This window comes from Manis javanica, chromosome 8 (genome assembly GCF_040802235.1).
Source record: "Manis javanica isolate MJ-LG chromosome 8, MJ_LKY, whole genome shotgun sequence".
In the NCBI taxonomy this organism is placed as follows: Eukaryota; Metazoa; Chordata; class Mammalia; order Pholidota; family Manidae; genus Manis; species Manis javanica.
In genome coordinates, this window is record NC_133163.1 from 112,042,363 (window position 1) to 112,060,726 (window position 18,364).

Here is an 18,364-nt window from a genome sequence, read left to right on the forward strand (position 1 = left end):
AGATGTTTCACATACCAACCCCACTCGATCTTTGCAACACCATGAGATAAACTTCATTGCTGCTAAACTTATTGTATTATTGAAGAAGCTAAGGATCCCTTGTGGCAATGAGCTCTCCCGATTCAGAAGATTTCAGGAAAACATGTAGCTGTCTTTTCACCCTGATACCAAACCGTCATTCTTACAAGGTGCTGAGGTCCCAGGGAAACAAGGCAGTATGGTCCCTGCCCTCAGGAAGCCTACCGGCTGGAGTCACAGAACTTTAGGGCTGCAAATTCTCCCCATGCAGAGGTCTTCAGCTCAGCAGCTCGTGAGAGAGCTAAAGAAATTGCTTCTCCACAAACTGAAGCTGGGCCCACATTTAGCATAGCCAGAGTGGGAGACCAGAAGCCACCCCCAAGGCTGTGGAGCCCAACCCTGGCTCACATCTGAACCACCTCGGGACCATAAAAAATGCTAGTGCCAGGACTGCTCCAGACCACTGAAGTCAGAATCTGGGTGTCAGTGGGAGGGAGCAGTTATGGGTACATTTAGGTGTTGCCCTTTGGTTCTAACCTGCAGCCTAAGGTGTAAAACAATATTCAGACAGAAAGACTGGGGCAATATAGAGACAAAGTTGGGAAGTTCTCATTCTGTTTCTTTACCTCTTCTCCCCCTGCCTCTTCTCCTCTATCCCTAAAACTCCCCTCTCCTGGTCCCAATCTCTGCAAAAAGCAAAGATTTTATGCTTTGGATAAAATCTTGAGGCTTCCAAAACCTACAGTCTTATTTTCTCAGAAATTCAGGCCTAGCTATTGGATCCTGGGTTCATTTATTCAACCATATCCCCTGAGCATTCACCGGGCATGGGGAACACAACTGAGGGGGAGAGCCTGTGACAGAGGACCTCTCTCCACGGAGAAGCCCAGAAGCTTGGTGTCCAACAGGAAGGACACGTGGACAGCTGTTAGCAATACAGAGTGACAAGTATATTGGGTACACAGCAAGGAGCTCCAAGTAGAGAGGAGCTATCTGGGGAGGAGAGTGTTACAATCTTGGAAGGCTTCTCAAGGGAGGTGAACCAGGTCTTGAAGGACAAGAAAGTGCAGTCAGGCTGCCAGAGCAACAAAAGTCATCCTAAAAAAAAAAAACCTAGGTGGAGAAAAGACACCCAAGGTGTTAAGGGGCACAGGTGTGGCTGTGATGCAAAGAGCTGGGCATGGAGCCAGGCAGGTAGGTGTCTTTGGTTCCCAAAGATCCCTGGGTTCTGTGCCAGGAGTCTGGGCTCAACCCTGTAGGTGATAGAAAGCACTGAAAGACTTGGTGAACTGGTTCCATTAACCAAAAAAGCAAAACAGGGCAGGGGTCAGGGTAAATTGCTGGAATTTGGTTTGAGACAAGTGAGTTTGAGTCATCAGGAGGGCCTCCACATGAGCTGCCCAGGAGGCTGTGGGCTGTAGCAGTGTGGGGCGCCACAGGTCCAGGCTGGCGGAGAGACTGGAGCACGGAGGTCCAGGCCTTGGCATGAAGGTAAGAGCTGACACTGGGGCAAAAAAGGAACTTCTCCCCTCCCCAGGAGGGCACATAGAGGCAAGAGAGGTCCTCCAGTTCCCTGGAAATTCCAGCCTCTCGCCCATCCAGGCAGAAGGCAGCACTGGCTGGGCTGAGCCTTCTGTGGGGACCTGCTTTGCCCACTAGCAAATTCTGGTGCAGTCTCTGCCTGATGCCAAATTAGGCCGGGGTGTGATCTGCTGGACAAGTCTCCTCTGGTGAAAGCAGTGTGGCTTCGTGGTTGTTTTGTAACTTTTCAAATGTGTCTTCAAAGCTTTGGAACTTCAGATCCCTATGAAGGTAAGAGTACAGTTAGAGCCATTATACCTAGAGCTTGCCGGGCAGGGGGCGGGGGCAGGGCGGGGCGGGGCAGCGGGGAGCACTCTGAAATGGACTTTGCTCCCCGCCAAGATTTCCTCCACCCACCTGTCATGAGGCTTTAAATTCCCCCCATCTGAGTTGTATTTACAATCCCATGGAAGTAGGTAGGGCTGTGTTACCTCGGATTGATAAATCAGCAGGTATTTATTGGTGCTCCAGCTTTCTGCTTCTTACCCACTTCCCTAGCTTTCCACGTGTCACCTCTATTTAGACAACTGCCCCATTTGCCTGATGATCAAGCCTCTTAGCTGTGTCTGGTATTTCCAATTGCTAGTAGGACATTTACAGCTGAGAAAAAGTATATCTTTGTTTTTAAGAACGAGGGCTGTGACGTCTGAGTGAGCGACCCAGTCCCACCTCTTGCTACCTATGTGACCGTAACTTTTCCTCTCCTTAAGTCCTTTGTCTGTAAAATAGGAATAGGGAGTACCTCCCTCACAGGGCTATGGTGAAAGAAAATGAGCTCATATGCATATACAGTGCCTCACACACCATACCAATTAGCTTTAATTACTATCTCCTCTCAGAAGTCCCACTTTCACTGCAAAGGCATATGTCAAAATGGAGGCTGGAGTCCTTAGTTTCTGCCTGGTTCCTCCATCAAGAAGCTTTGGCGGCTCCTATTTAAGAGACAAGGAAATGAAGCCCAGGGTGATGTAGTGACTTACCCAGGGTCATATAGCAAGGGGGGAGCTGGCGCTCAAGACTCCTGGACACTTTCCACGTGCCTCCTCGTTCCAGCCTGGCCACCCCCAGGAAGCCTAGCGCAGCTGCAGAGAGCCATGGAAGAACATTTCAGACTAGGTGCCAGTATCTCCTAGGCCATTTATTGAAAATGCGATTACTGGGGCCTCTATTGGATTCTGATTCATTAAGTCTAGGGTGGGGCCCTGAACTAGCATTTTAACAAGCTCACCGACTGCCCTCCCCCGAGCCAGGTGATTCTGACCGGGTAGTCCAGTTTGAAAAATGCTGCTCAAGAGCAGGTCTCCCTCACGTGCCTCCACAAAGAGATGAAATCCTGAGCAGGGCTGCGGGAGGCCCTCTGGCCAGCCCAGGGCAGCACTGTTGGGAAACACCCGTGCCGGTGTAGCTACTGGGCATGGCTGCAGTCCTTGGGCAGTATTTCAGGAATTTGCTCACATTCTTTCACATGCTCATCCTGAACAAGAATGTCACTCTTTCAGACAAAGATGTACCTGTACCCCTGCAAAATCAGCGAGGCATTCAACAGCAGGGTTATCATTCCACTGGGCATTGTTTCCGGCACAGGAGCTCTGGGAGCCACAGGGATTGTGGGTAATCTTATTCAGAGCCCCTGCCCCCTCCGAGGGTGACCTCATCAAAGGCTCACTGCATGTTAACACTGCCTCCGAATCTTCTGTCTTGTCTTCCCTACCGCAGTGACTGGGTGGCTTTGCCTCTCTGCCTCTCACTAATCTGGGTCCTCAGACCCCGTCCAGAGGAAATCAAAGGAAGCAAACTATTTGAAGAAAGAACAAATATTAAAAGAGCAGAGTGTACAGGCAAGAACGACAGTTCTTCATGTCTGCTTACCAAGGAGCTCTGGCTGCGGACACTTATCCACTGGGAAAAAAGAAAACATTCCTCCAGAACAGTAAGTGGTCCAATCTAAGATGTCATTTAAAAAAAAAGTTGACACCCCCCTATACTGAATTTTATTGTTGTTAACAACCATTTGATCAATAAATATGAGAGATGCCCTCTCAAAAAATAAATAAATAAATAAATAAATAAATGAACCTCTGTCATACTAAAAAAAAAAAAAGTTGACAGAATCATCTAGTTTGTGGAGGATTTCATTTTGGAGGGCTTTAAAAGCTCTGTTTACTTCTCAGCTTTTGACTTTCTCTTGCTCAAAATTTAAACGCTCTTTACCCAGGCCCATGAGTATTCATTTCCATTTCTGAATTGTCACCGGGTCATAGAGATGATAAGGTTTGCTGATCAGAACGTGGTGGTGGGGACAAAGAAGCACTGTGATAACTGTCCCTAAGCAAGCTGAGGTTGGCCCCTGCCAACAGTGTGGCCTGCAGCAGGATGGGCATACCTTTTGAGGTTGCACAGAACCGGCTCCAGACCCAGATCTACTGGTCACGGGCTGTGGGGCCTTAGACAGGTTACTTAACTCTCTGAGGCTTGATTTTCCTTTCTGTAAAATGGGGATACTCATATTGAATTTCTAGGGCTTTTGTGCTGAATCGAAGGACATAGTGAATGTCTAGAATGATGCTCATCACAAGATGTTCAATGAACAGTTGTGGGTTTTTCCTCTGTTTTCATCTTGGTAACACAGAGGTGAGAAGTGATTGTGCTGGTGTTCAACTAAAGAACAGAAAAGGCATCCCTTTCAAGCTAGAAGAAAGGGAAATGAAATAAAGCATATTTGGCCAATCCCATAGAAGGCATTAAACAGAAAAAAAAGAGAGAGAGAGAGAAAAAAAAGACACCACATGCAATTAGAAAATGAAAAATGTTAGAAGTTAGTCAAATATATCAGTAATCACAACAAATATAAACTTAGCTCATCTGCTAAAGGACAAGTCTTCAGATGAGATTTAATTTTTTCAGCGCCCTTACCCCCTCAGGAAAGATTTCAGGAAAATATGTGTAGCTGTCTTTTCACCTTGATACCAAACCGTCATTCTTACAAGAAATAATTATTGAGCAACTACTATGTTCTACACACTGGAATCCAGCTAAAAGTCATTCACAAAAGACACCCCTAAAATCAAAGACAGAAAAAGGCTGAAAGCAAAGATTAGGAAAAACTTTGCCAGGCAAGTACTAACTAAAAGAAAGCTGATATAGCAACATTAATTTGAAGTAAAATAGGCCTTAAGAGAAAATCTTAGCAATAAAGGTCTTGATAAAGGGAACAGTTCACCAAAAAGAAAAAAAAGCAACTATCCTGAACTTGTATGCATATTATAACATAACCTCAAAATATATAAAGCAAAAACTGACATTATAAGGAGATATCGACAATGCACAATCATGGTGGTAGATTTTAATCACTTCTCAGAAAGTTTTCAAATAGACTGAAAATTTGTGAAGGATATAGAAGATTTGAACCGGTTATTTATGGATGCTTGTATCTCACAAATAAAGAATAAAGTATATGCTTACAGGAATTAATCATGTACTCTAAGCCACAAAGAAAATATCAAAAGGCACTAAAGAATCAATTATATACAGGTCACATTCTTTGATGTCAGTGCAATGAATTTACAAGTCAGTAAGCAGAACAATTTCCACACAAAACCCATGTGTTAAGAAAATTTCTGACTACTAAATAATAATGGTCAAAGAAAGAATAATGGAGGAAATTGTAAAATATTTTACAACTGAATGACAAAAAATATTAAATGGCAAAGAGCAACATAAATATGGTTACTGTCCAACAGACATAGCAAGGGGTATACTAAGAGAGGGGAGCTAAGACAGCAGATGGAAGGCCTGGACACTAGGGCAGATGCACAGAGGAGCTATAGTAATGCCAGATAAGATTATTTCCCAAATACCTTTTTCTCTCCCTTCTTTTGCCTGTGCTGTTATCTCTGTCTGGAGTGCCCTTCCCCTGCTGCTTATCCCTCAACCTGCCTCCCCCAACCCTCTGGTGAAGAGCTCTTCATACTTTAAGACCCAGTTCAACGGTCATTGACTCAGCTTACCCTTCGCTCCCAAAGTATCTCTTTTTTAGAATACTTTTTGATCACAAGTAATTGTTTATGTACATATTTCTCCTTTACTAGCTATAAAGTCTAGAGAGTAGGGGCTATATCCTAGTCATTTTCACCTACATAGAGCCGCACACAGTGGGTGCACAGGAAGTCTTTGTTGAGAGACCTTTGGGATCTTTCCATCCTATGTCTTTAATTAGCCGGAGCATTTCAGGCTGTGGCCTGCCTGCCTGCTATGGTTAGAGGGAAGACCCTGCTCTGGTTTCCAAAAGCATTCCAAAACAGCTCCCAACATTTCTGTGCCAGAGAGCCAGAGAGCCACATTCCCAACCGGGAATGGGCCTCACTGAAACCACAGCTAAAATGCAATGCTACCCTGAAGGAATCCACTCTAAGTCATAGCTAGGATTTTTAGAATATTTCATTTTCCAGTTTGCCCCCTGAAAGTCTGCAAATGTGGACATTTGGCCTGAATCCTGCCTAGAAATTAGTGTTCATCTGCTTTAGGAAAAAGAGATTACACTCTGGGCAAGTGAAAAACCTCATTAAACACTGTCATTTATCTTCCTGGAGAGCCATTTGCCTGATAAGAACTGATTCTTAAAATGCAAATTCTTTCTTGAGGAAGGAGTACAGCAGCTGATGTTACAACATCGCTCAGAATAATTTGAGAACGATTCTTTTATTATTACCATCATCATCATTATCATTACTTCAACCTAGCAATTAGGTTAATATGATTTAGTCAGCATTTCCAGCAAATTGTCATGGCATGAAGAAGTGTGTGCATGTGTGTGTGTGTGTGTATGTGTGTGTGTGTGTGTGATTACAGCTGTCATTATTTCTATCCTGTTTTAGAGATTAATAATTTAAACAGATGTGCCCCAGGCTGAAACCTGATAAGTGAGAGGGAGCCAGGAATCCAGGGAGAGAGGGAGTCTCCTAACTATAGTTTTTCTTACTAAAAAGAAGGTCATCAACATGACTGCATAATAAAGTACAACCTTTATTACATAACCTGGCCAAGAGGCCACAATAGATCACCCATGTACACATCAGCATCTCAGCACCTCCCGTGAATCCCAGCTCTTCCATGGCTGAGCGTTAGTGGCAGCCCAAGAAGGCTGAGATGAATTTGACTTAAGCAAGTGGAGGCAGTGTTTTTAGTCTGTACCCCCTTGGAGCCACTGCTTGGTTTATTACTACATCCCTAATTACCCAGCGCTTTAACAGACCTGGGAAAGCATAGGAGGCGGGGAATAGCATTAGATCCCTTCCATGGGAGTCAGGGCAGCATCACTGAAAGAGGTGGAGTGTTGGAATCAGGCAGACCTGAGTGTGAATCCTAGCAGTGTGAACTTGCAGGGGTTACTTAACCTCTCTGAGTCAGTTTCCTCATTCCCAAAATGGGGCTATAACCCTCTCCCCTAGGACAATTATAAGTGTTAAATAGCACAACATTCATATAACATGTCACTGTATGCATATGCACTTAGGCACTCAATAAAGAGTAGCTATTTTGTTGCTATGGTTACTCTGTTCTCATGCATTCATGTCATCTCGACGCCTGTTTTCTAGCTCCCACAGTGCCAGCCTCAGGGCTCCCCATGGTACTTGACGATTAGGACCTTACGGGACCTCAATGGCCAAAGAGACTCTCCTGAAGACATCTAGGAGGAGGCACCCACCACCTGGGGAATCTCTCCACTCTCTCCCACTGGCCCTGGGCAGTAATCTGAGATGTCAGGTGGGGCATTTCCCTCAGAGGGCAGCATGTTTGCAAGCACTGCCAGGGCAGTGGCCTGCAGGCTGTGACAGAAGCTCAGGGACTGTGTCTGGGTCTCCCTCTCCTTGGGACTCCCTGTCAATCTGTAGTGTTCCTCAGCAGGCACTTACCTGACAGGCGTCTACATGCACACACTCACGTGTGCACATGCACACACACACACACAAATACACACATCTTTACACATCTTTTAGGAGACCGGTTTCAGACTGAATGAGTTGGGGCCCATTTCACTGCTGCTAAAACATCCAGATGAGTGGTCAGATGAGCTTTGGACCAGCCGGATCTGCATTCGGATCCTGGGGCCGCCTCTTTGTAGCTGTGGAATGCTCAGTTTTGTGACTTTCAGTGAGAGTGGTGATATTAGTAATCTCAAAGGGCTGCTGGGAGAAAGAGAAACGGTATATGCCTCCTCGCTCAGTGCCTCCTACACAGGCTCCAGTAGAGGTCAGCAGTAAGAGCTGGCAGGTGCACAGGTGGAGAAGGAGTGGAGCTGTGTCCGGAGGTGCCATGCGGGGGAAGAGGGGAAGGGCTGGGATGCAGTATGGAGCAGCAGCTGCACTGTGGGTGGTGACACCCCCAGATCATTCTTTATTGTCCTTCGTGGAGCTCAGAGGACCGGCTGCCTCACCCAGTCTCTTTCAAAGGAGTCCCAGAAAGGACAGGTGCCTGACTAGGGATCGTACATACCCGCCAACTTCCAAGGGCTGGAACTATGGAGAACGTATCATCCAACTGTAGTGGGGTGAATAGTGTCCCCCAAAAATGCATGGCCACTGCAAACTCCAGAATGTCACCTTATTTGGAAAGGTCTTTGCAGCCATAGTTAAGGACCAAGATGAGGTCATATTGGATTTGAGTGGCCCTAAATCCAATGACTGGTGTCCTTACAAGCAGAGGATACACAGAGATGTACAGAGGGAAGAAGGCCATCAGCAGATGCAGCAGAGGTTGTAGTTACGCTACTGCAAGCCAAGGAATGGAATATTGGGAGACACCAGGAGCTGGAAGCTGGGGAGGGGTTCCCCCCTAGAAATTTCAGAGGGAGCATGAGCCTGCTGACACCTCGATTTGGGGCTTCCAGCCTCCAGAACAGTGAGAAAATTAATTCCTGTTGTTTCAAGCCGCCAGTTTGCTGCAATTTGTGACAGCCTCAGGAAATGAATACACCAACCATTTCAGTTTCCAGAGGAAGAAACCAAGTCCTAAAGAGGGCAGTCTCTGTCCTCTCACAGAATGGTAGCAGCTCCGCAGGGGCTGGACCAGGCCCCAGAGCCCCATCCAAGGCTCTCCCCTATCCTTAAGGAATCCTCCAAGTCTCTGACATATAACTTCACATCTAAGTTAGGGCCAGAGAAAGGCCCATTTTGACAGGGCCGCTTACCCTTGTTTGTTTGTCCGCCCCAGAGAACACTGACTGAGTGAAACCCACTTGTCCTGATAATGACTTGCTGCTCAGTTCTAGGTAAGAGTTCTAACTGGTTCATCATCTTGAGGCTTATGGGTCTGCGTGTCAGCTGGCATGAGAGGAAGTGTCAGCAAGCTACCACCTCCTGCTGAAACCAACAGGTAAGAAGGTAGTCCTCACAGACCTTGCTGACTGCCACATGGTAGGTGCTTCTTAAGAAATGAAAAATAAACTTGGTAAGTCATCTGTAAATAGTACCTGTCAAATCACTGGATGTTGTTGGATAAAACACATAGGTATCCCTCTAACAGGACACAGAATTTTCCATTTGCATGTAAATAATTGCTTCCATTTGCTGAGCAGCTACTATGCTTCATTTAGACACCAGGCTAAGTTTATTGGCCAGACCCCACAGAAAGCAACCTGAACACTCAAAGCAGGCAGTTTGAGGAGAATTAAAGAAAGGGGCTATTTGTTCCCCACACTGCCGGGTGTGGGGAACCAGGCAGGAGACACAGCACCCCAGATGGATGGCACAGTCTTTCTACCTGGGCTACAGGGATGAGATGGGGAGTCAGCCCTGTGAGGAGCAGCAGGACAGGAGCTGCGACCTGGGGCCGAGGGCCGCAGCCTGTTGACGGTGCCCGGCAGGGGCGCAGCAGCTTTGGCCTCCTCATTTCTGCGCAGATCTGGAGGGGCAAAGGGAAACAGCCTGTTCTCTGAGAATGTGACCTGGCTTATGTCACTTCATTTTCACGTAGCCCCTGTGACGTGGGAGCTCTGGCAGCAGCTACTTTTCGTGAGGAAACTAAAGTTCAAGGAAGAAACAATCTCCAGTAATTGGTGGGTTAGGTTTGGAACCCAAACCTCCTGACCACAGAGTTCTTCCACTCTCATGTGTTGTGCTATAATTTGACATGAAATCGGCCAAAAAATTTTTTTTGAAAGATAACTTTACAAAACTGGATTATGCCTTCACCTTAGACTTTTCAATCAAATATATAATTTTCTTTGGGGATAGAAAGAGTAGTTCATAAGGTAACTGATGAGCAATAAATGTATCTAATCACTAAATAGTAGGTATATGAGTGTTCTGGGTGGTGTGGTGTTTGGAGAAAGAAAATATAAAATAAAACTCTGGGTGGGGAGAAGGAGCCTTGACTTATACTGTTTGCCAATTCCCACAGTGTAAATGCTCCCACATGACTGACTGCAAGCTACCAATGTGATACCACCAAGCTTGGAGTTGGATCGTGACGTCCAGTAGGTCATATATACTATTCCACCCATAGGTACAATAGACATAAATAACCCCAAGGAAATAAGCAGAAAGCATAGTAAAACAATTAGGAAATAATGAAGTTTTAGGATTTATTAGATTTGTTTTCAATGTAACATATTAGCTATGTTCATGTAATTTACTATTTTACAATGGCAATGTTTAGCAACTGGCTTGCAAAATGCCTGTAAATTTATGAGTCAGCTCTGGCAATCCAGTATGGACTACCACCAGCAACCACTGGACAGCCAAACTTCTCTTGTGTGGCTGCAATGTCACCATCTCCCCAAATTAATTACTGTTTGAGAGAGAAATGTAGACTCATAATTTAATAGCACCATTAGATCTCAGGACCCACATGCACACAGCTCACATTGATGAGAATGTTGAAAAGAAATCCAAAGAAGGATCTATAGCCACCGCGGACCATGGGCTGCTGGACTCGGAACCTCTCCTCCTTGGTCCCTCCTGGTCCTGAGGATCTGAGTGGCCATGGAAGGGATCAGAGAGGAGCGGCGGGCTGGAAGCACAGTGCTCCAGAATGAGTGTCCCAGGGCAGGGGTGTCAGAAGGAAAGAGTGGAAAGGACAGAAGTTAGACACTTCCAGTGGGTATGGGGAGAGGCTTCCCAAAGGAGCTGAGGGGAGATCTGAAGACCTGGAATGGATAAACAGTGAGAGAAGCTCAGGGTTCAGTGGACCAGGCCAAGGGTAAGGGAATGGCATCGGGGACCCCCACTTGGAATAGATTTAAAGTGCCTTCCCTTTAGATTCAGGGGAAAGTCCATATTAACAAGAAATTTGGTTTTTCTCCCCAGATGTATAATTCTAAAGTAGCTGCAACCCTTCAGTAGAGAACTTAACTTAATACCTACTTAGCCTGATGTGGCTATTTTAGGAAGCCCAACAAGACAGATCGGCCAGTCACTGACCTCAGAGAAGAGGGACCATTAGCTTCTCAAGTGTCCAGTGACTCAGGGTTCCAGGACACAGACCTGCCAGTAGCAGGGGAGGCCCCGAGAGGACAGGCAGACAACCCAACCTTCCGCTCAGCCCAGCAGATCGGAAGGGACACTGCCTCTGACAGGGACACGGGCCCCGGTCTGGGTAGCATTCCTGACTCCACCCAGCATCTGTGCTGTCACTGTTGCTTCATTTGAATGCTTCCTTCCTCTCCTACACCCTGTACTCTGAAGAGAAGGGAAGATGTCTCTAGTACAGTACCTGGTAGGTAGTAGATGCTCAACAAATGTCTGAGGGTCTGAATGAGATCCCAGAAGCAGCTGGACTGGAACCAGCCCTGTGGCAGCAATGAGGCGGCCCAAGGGAAACGAGCTGGGGAAAGACAGATAATCCCTCGGAAAAATGCAGCGAGGGTGTGGGTGTGCTGTGCTTTTGGTGGGAGAGTAATGCAGGGCAAAGCTGGAAAGGCAGCTCGAGGCGTAGTTGTCCATAACTTCGAGGCCCTGCTAAGAATCTGACACATCACCATTCAGTTTTTTTCACATATGTCAAGGGAGGAGGCAGTTAACATTGATTTGTGTCATTATTTAATTAATACCCATCTCCCACACCAAAATGTAAGCCCCCTGATGGGGGCACTGTGCTTGGATTTGCTCACCAGTGCACCTTGTGTACCAAGCCCCCTGCACCTGGAAAATGGCAGGTCTGGAGTAAGCACTTAGTAAGTGTTCCCTGAATGAATGATCAGAGAGTTTCATTCTATGCTTCTTTGGTGTTTAGAGTCCAAGAGCCTCAGGAGGCAGGGAGGTCCAGCCAGGAGCCTCCAAGCCTCACAGCTCTTCTTCCTCCAGTCTTCTGTATGCAGTGGGGCACCTTTACTATCTCAGGTGAAGCAAGAGTTCCTTAACTTCAAAAAAGAGTAAGTTTGGAAACCACCAGAGCAGGTGTCCTCTGAGGCCCTTGCTGCTCCGTCATTCTGGGTGTTTCTAGTGGCTGTTGCCCGGGGGCCCATGTGTGAGCGGGCCCTAGTCCTCATCGCCCTGCAGTACCAGGACGCTTGCCCACTTCAGAGGGCACATTTCTCTAAGTCCAGGGCCTGATCCCCAATCGGGGCCTTTCCTTTCCTGTTGTCTGAGGCCCTATGAGAATGACTCACAGGCACTGCTCTGCCCCTGCAGGCCTAGTGTGCCCACCCCCTCGGGCTGGGAGATGCCCTGAGCTCCTTGCTTGAAGTTCACTCCCAGTGGTGCCAGTCCCCGCCCGCATCCCAGATTTTCCAGACCTAGACTCAGAGCAGCCAAGTCAGTTGAAAAGAAAAAATTTGTATGTATATCTTCCCTCCACACCCAGACTCCTCACACTTGAGCTGGAGAAGTGCCAACAAAAATAGCATGATGTCATCCCCTGACTGATCCTGTTAATCGCTTTCCTGCCGAATATAGAGTCTTGGTTTTTATTTAAAAGCAATTTTATTGTCAGAAGGCTGGTTAAAAGCCTCCGTGGGCTGCACAGAGAACCCTGGTGGCGTCTTTGATGTGCAGAGTGACTTAGGGCCCTCAGCCTCCTGAGCCCCAGCAAGGAAAGAAATGGGATTTGCAGAAGGCTGGGAAGCTGGAGGAATTCTGTTTTAGACAGAGTGCTTTACCAATTGCATCTGGTGTTGCATTTCATGGCCAGCACACCTCTGCAAGAGGGCCTCTGGGAGAGGATTTCTCAGCATCTAAGGGGCCTATGAGGAAAAGCACAGTCCCACTCTGGACGCCTGCCTTGCCTGCCCCTGTCATTGCCAGGGAACACACTCCCCTCTACTGGGGTGCCCTGCCCCGACTCACAACCCCATCACTAGGTGCCCAAACCCCAACCTATTCTAGAAGGGCTGCCTTCAAGAGGCTAGATGGACTCAGGATCAGGAGGCAAGGGTTTGAGTCTCAGTTTTGGCAAACGTGGAAAAGCCCCATAACCTCTTTGAACCTCAGTACCTTGTCCAGACAGAAATCGGAATACATCATATGTGACCACCAAACTGTCCGAACCAAAGCATGTGTCTCCAAAAGTTCTACAAGCCATAAAGGCCAAGCACCATGGCAGGTAGGGGAGCCAGAGAGACAAGGGAATGGGCAGTGTGTGCAAGGGAATGATTCCCCTGAAGGACCATTGATTCTAGGGCAGAAAGGGAAGTGAAGCCAGGAGGACTCTGATGCGTAGTGAGAAAGAACAGGTCCAGGAAGCCTGGGTGCATGAAAAGGTCAAAGTCCTGTGTAGGAAGGCTCAAGAAAAGAAGTTGGAAGGATGAGAAATGATGGCCAGAGAGTGAAATGTGTGGGTTTGGGATCTGGAAGGTATGTCTTTTTGGTGATGGGAAGGGAGTGGGTAGCTAAAATATGAAAGTGTTTTTTGCAACAAGATTAGGATCCTGGAAAAGTCATGCCTGTGGATGGTGAAGACCCAGGAAAGGTGAAGGAGTTGGGGTGGAAAGGACGTCCAGGGGCCAAGGCGGTCAGTGAGGGAGTGGGTCGACCAGGCGGCTGGGGAGAGCATCAGGGGAGGGGAGGGGCTGAATGGTGGGGGGCTCAAGGAGCAGGGGCTTTCACAAGATGGAGGAGAGTACAGGAGCGGCCTGGGGCACCAGGAAGGTGGCAGAGTGCCCCCCTGACCCTGAGGGGCGGGTGTGAGGATAGCAGCTCCGCCTGAGAGGAGAGCAGCCTGCGAGGAGGGAACGTTCCAGGGAAGGGCTGCGGGTACAGAGAAGTTTGCTGTCATAGAGCAGGGACGGGAGGAGGGGAGATGGCAGTGGGAGGCCAGACCCATAAGAAGATGCACAGAGCGGTGTGGGGAAGGGGTCTGGGAGCCAGTGGGTGCATGGAGAGACCCGGGCTCCTGGCTGAGACTGAGGACAGTTGGGACAGATATGACAGATTGCATCCTCTGTAGTGAGGTGAGGACTTCACACAGTGGCTTGGCCACAGGGTGGGTTGGGCAGGTAGGCCTCAAGCCAGCAGTCATCTAAGGGCTGCTTCTATGGACCTCGGATGGTAGATGGTGGGCCTTCACATAACTGCTCAAATTGGGCTCCTGAGAAAGGATGGTGGCCCCACAGGCTGGAGGGGTGATCAGTTCAGGGACTAGATGATGTCTGAGGTCTATTCCATCTCTGCCATTCTGTGATCTCACACTTCCCAGTTGTCCCAAGGACTGGCCCCACCTCTAAGCGTCAGGCTGTTCTGGTTGCTTGGTTTCTAATCTCAGCTAGCTATAACAAGCTTCCAAATGCCTTGACCACAAACTGCTAAGAAAGGAAACAGACACCCCAGCCTACCCCAAAGGCCTGAGCACAGCTGCCCAAAGCCAGCCTTGGAAGCAATCAGAGCAAGGCGACTGATGGAGGAAGAAGGAAGGTCCGGAAGCCCCTTACTCTCAGGGCTCGACAGACTGTGGGATAACAGATCTTACAGCTAGGGGTGTTACATCTATTTCTGCTGCTAATGATGGCTGCTAATATTTATTAAGCACCTCATCTGTGCTAAATGGCCTGGCTGGTTTATTCCCCACACCAACCTAAAGAGGGAGGCTGGTTCTCCTCCTCACTTTTACATATGAGGAAACTGAAGTCCACAGAGACGAAGGAACTGGCTGTGGTAGGGACTGGGCTCACATGCCACACTGACCTGAGTTCAAAGCCTTTCTCATCAGAGATAAGAAAACAGCAGCTCCCACAGGGGCATGGCTCCTTCAAGGGCCCTCTGGCGGTCAGAGGCACAGCCAGGACTGACACCCCAGTATCCCGACTACCAGCGCTCAGTTCTTTCCAACCCACCGTGCAGGACCACTAAGAGTCTCCATCTCTTTCTCTGTCCAAAGCACATTTTCTGTCATTCATGAGCGCCCTTACTTGGGGTGAGATATGTGGTATCCGGCCTCTAAGAGAGCCCGCAATGATTCTTGCCTCTAGGTATTCGCCTATGTGTAGTCCTTCCCTAATCGCTAACAGCTAACAGGATGTTACAGAAATGGTGGTGTGCTTTCTCTGGGGGCAGCCAGCTTCCCTGTTGTGGGGATACTCAAGAAGCTTATGGAGAGGCCCGCATGGGGTAGAACTGAAGCAACCTGTCAGTAACCAGCACGGACTTGGCAACCTGTGAGTGAGCCACCTTGAAATCACATCTCCCAACCCCAGTCAAGGCTTCAGGAGACTGTAGCCCCAGCAGCATCTTGACCTCATGAAAGACCCCAAGCCAGAGCCTGTGTCCAGGCTTTCTCTGTAAGCATCTTTGTTACAAACTTTTTCAATGAAAGCATTTTCCCCCACAAGCATAACTAATTAGCTGTAAGACAATTTTGCCATAAGAGACAAAATCATAAAAAATAAAAGAGGGGCATTCTTTAAAAAGGCCACAATGAAATTTGAAAAATGAGTAACAAAATTGAAAGACTTTATTGCAAAATATTAAATGTCTGAATACATTTAAAATGTGTGTAGATTCAGAACAATACTATGCAAATAGCTGTTTTGTTTTGGTGAGTTGTACGTAAGCCCTTGTCTTCAAAGTCTTTTATTCACACATTTTTTTTTTTTTTGCTTGTTGATTCATCTCCTTGTTTAGCATCACACTTTTTCTTTTTTTGCTAAAACGTCTTCCTTCATTAAGAGAGGTATCAGTTCCCAAATACCGGGATGTGTATTGTAACCAAGCTTTGTAGTGCGTTGTGAAAGTCCTCGACACTGTTGTTTGCTCTTGCCATATTGTTGCATGTCCATTGATAGATGTTCCAAAGTTCTTTGGAAAATGTGGGTTCAAAGCTTTGCGCCACAGTAGACGGTTGCAAGGGCTAAGATTTATATAATATAAAAATGGGAGTACTGCATCAAGAGGAAAATGAAACCAAAATGTCAGCCAGTTGATGAAAGCAACAAACTGTCAAGCCAATCTGTCGGCTAGCTATTTATCTACAGCAAAATTGCCCTTTGGCCAATTATTTAATGCTGTGAAAATGCTTGCCGCAAAGATGCTTTCAATTCAACTACCTAGAACTGCCAGAACCACCCAGCTAAGCCATTCTGAGATTCCTAACCCACAGACACTGTGAAAGGTAATCATAATTTGTTGTTTTAAGGCACCAAGTTTTGGGGCAATTTGCTACACAGCAATAGATAACTAATGCAGGAGGGTAGACGTCTGTTGGCTCATGGGTCGAGATTTGGTGAGATTCCCCTTGACATCTCTACTCTGCGTCCTATAGAAAGTCCTGCATCTTGACAAAGGGAGAGGGGGAAAGCCACAATGCCTCTCCATCCTCTGCAGAGGATGCCTCTCTGGCTCTCAGCTGTGCTAGCCAACTTTGACCATTTCTACCAGGAGTCAGCAAGCTTTACCTTAGAAGGCCAGAGAGTATGTCTTTTACTATTACTTAGTATTCAGTAGGTATTTGCAGACCACCTTTGATATCTGCTACAACTGCTCAGCTCTGCCACTGTAGCACAAAAACAGCATTAGACAGTATACAAATGAGCTGGCATGGCTGAGTCCTAATAAAGCTTTATTTACAAAAACAGATGAGTGATTCATGGGCCATAGTGTGCTGTCCCTGGCTTACACAAAGGGAAAACACAGTACATGAAGGTCTGTGGCTGATGGGCTTAGAGAGCCAGACACCTGCCATAGAAGGAAGGCTGTTGTTCCTGAACTGCCTTACCCTAGGCCCCACCACTGCCCTACCCTTGCCCCAGGAGGCCAAGATATTTAGCCTATTTGGAAACACAACCACACATGAAGAACAGATAAGAGAGCTCCAGGTCTGCTGCGAGTCTGGGCACCTGTCATCGCTGTTGATTGAGGAAATGTCCATACCTGTTGGGAGGTCCCTTTTAGCCCCAGGAAGGACTATGTGTCTTCAGTAGTTACTGCTCCCACACACAGTATTTTCACACATATTTCACACTCCTATCTTTCTTACCTCCAACTATTGTTGAGTAGCAAATTACTCCGAAACTCAATGGCTCACTCACATGGCTGGCATGAGACTGCTCGAGTGTCCTCACAGCAGGGCAACTGGCTTCCCCCACAGCCTCCTATGCTAAAGACCAAGGAAGAAGCTGCAATGCCTCCATGACTAGCTCTGGAAGTCACCCGAAGTCATATTCACTATATTCTATTGTTCACGGAGGTCAGCCCTGATACAGTATGGGAGTGGCTATAAAAGGGGAAGAATACCAGCAGGCAAAGATCTCTGGGGGCCATCTTGGGGGCTGGGTAGTATGAGTCAGTTCTGATGTGTGTGCACATGGGGAGCAGTCACTACAAAAGCTTGCTGACATAAGTTTGGTTGTTATATGAGGGGCAAATGGAAGGGGCTCGATCACCTCTTTGCTCAGATGTGTGTAGATGACTTGTTTTTCCAGGCCCTCAGTCTTGAGGGCATCAAAAATTCAGCCACCAGTGGTTTAGCTACACTTGAGTACAAATGTTCATTATTGGGATTCCAATCCTTGACACTCTTCTAGGAGTCTGCAGTAAATGTTTGTCATTCTGTTTTGGCTTCCCAGAATCCAAACACCTTCCTAGAGGAATTTCCCATGGTGTCTCAGTGGAGGCAGGTTCCTGCCTGGTTCCTCAGTCTTTATATCAGTATTTGATTTACCCTATGACTCTCCAATAAATGCCTTTGCTGTTTAATTCACTCTTTAGTTTCTGTTGCTTGCAACCAGGAATCCCGGCTGGTGCTGCATCTCCAGCAGTTACACTCAGAGGAAGCTCACCTCATACCAACACCACTACATCTCTACTGCTGTTGTGGAAACAATTGCCAGAGCGGAACATGGACTTCAGAGTCAGACAGACCGATGTTCTAATCCCAGCCACTTTAATGCAGTAAGTCAACTTTCAACAAGTTACTTAACATCTCTGAGCTTGAGTTGCTTCACCTGTAAAATGAGGAAAGTAACATTTAGCTCACAAGATTGTTAGGACAATTAGTCACAGCACTGCACCTGACACATAGTGGGCCCTTAAGGACTGCTCTTATGTAATAAACGATAATGGTGGTGATGATGACAATGATGGACATGTGCTGTGGTTCCTCCTTATGAGAACCCCTTTCAAGGTTTCTTGAAGAAGCAAAGTTACTCCCATCTGGTGACAGGTCTTACAAACCACCCACCTTGAGTGGCCCTGTTGCTCTTTAGAACTGTCAAGGCTGCCCTACCTGTGGAGTTGAGTAGACACGTCCAATAGGAACTTACTACAAGGACCCCAGAGACTAATCCGGAGCACGATCAAGAAACACCCCTACTCCTATCTGCAATGCTTTGCAGATGGAA

General features: G+C 47.2%; 2 long non-coding RNA genes across 2 annotated transcripts; one reads left to right on the plus strand and one right to left on the minus strand.

Annotated features, from left to right (window-relative positions):
• The first annotated feature begins 755 nt into the window (after window positions 1–755).
• On the plus strand, window positions 756–17,960 carry LOC140843176 (uncharacterized). The gene is made up of 5 exons (XR_012120730.1): window positions 756–1,509; window positions 3,316–3,529; window positions 8,861–8,970; window positions 11,830–11,968; window positions 17,753–17,960. It is a non-coding gene; the product is annotated as an uncharacterized lncRNA (long non-coding RNA).
• LOC140843178 (uncharacterized) lies at window positions 1,503–3,231 on the minus strand. The gene is made up of 3 exons (XR_012120732.1): window positions 3,111–3,231; window positions 2,580–2,681; window positions 1,503–1,822 (listed from the first exon to the last, which is right to left on the minus strand). It is a non-coding gene; the product is annotated as an uncharacterized lncRNA (long non-coding RNA).
• Window positions 17,961–18,364: the final 404 nt, after the last annotated feature.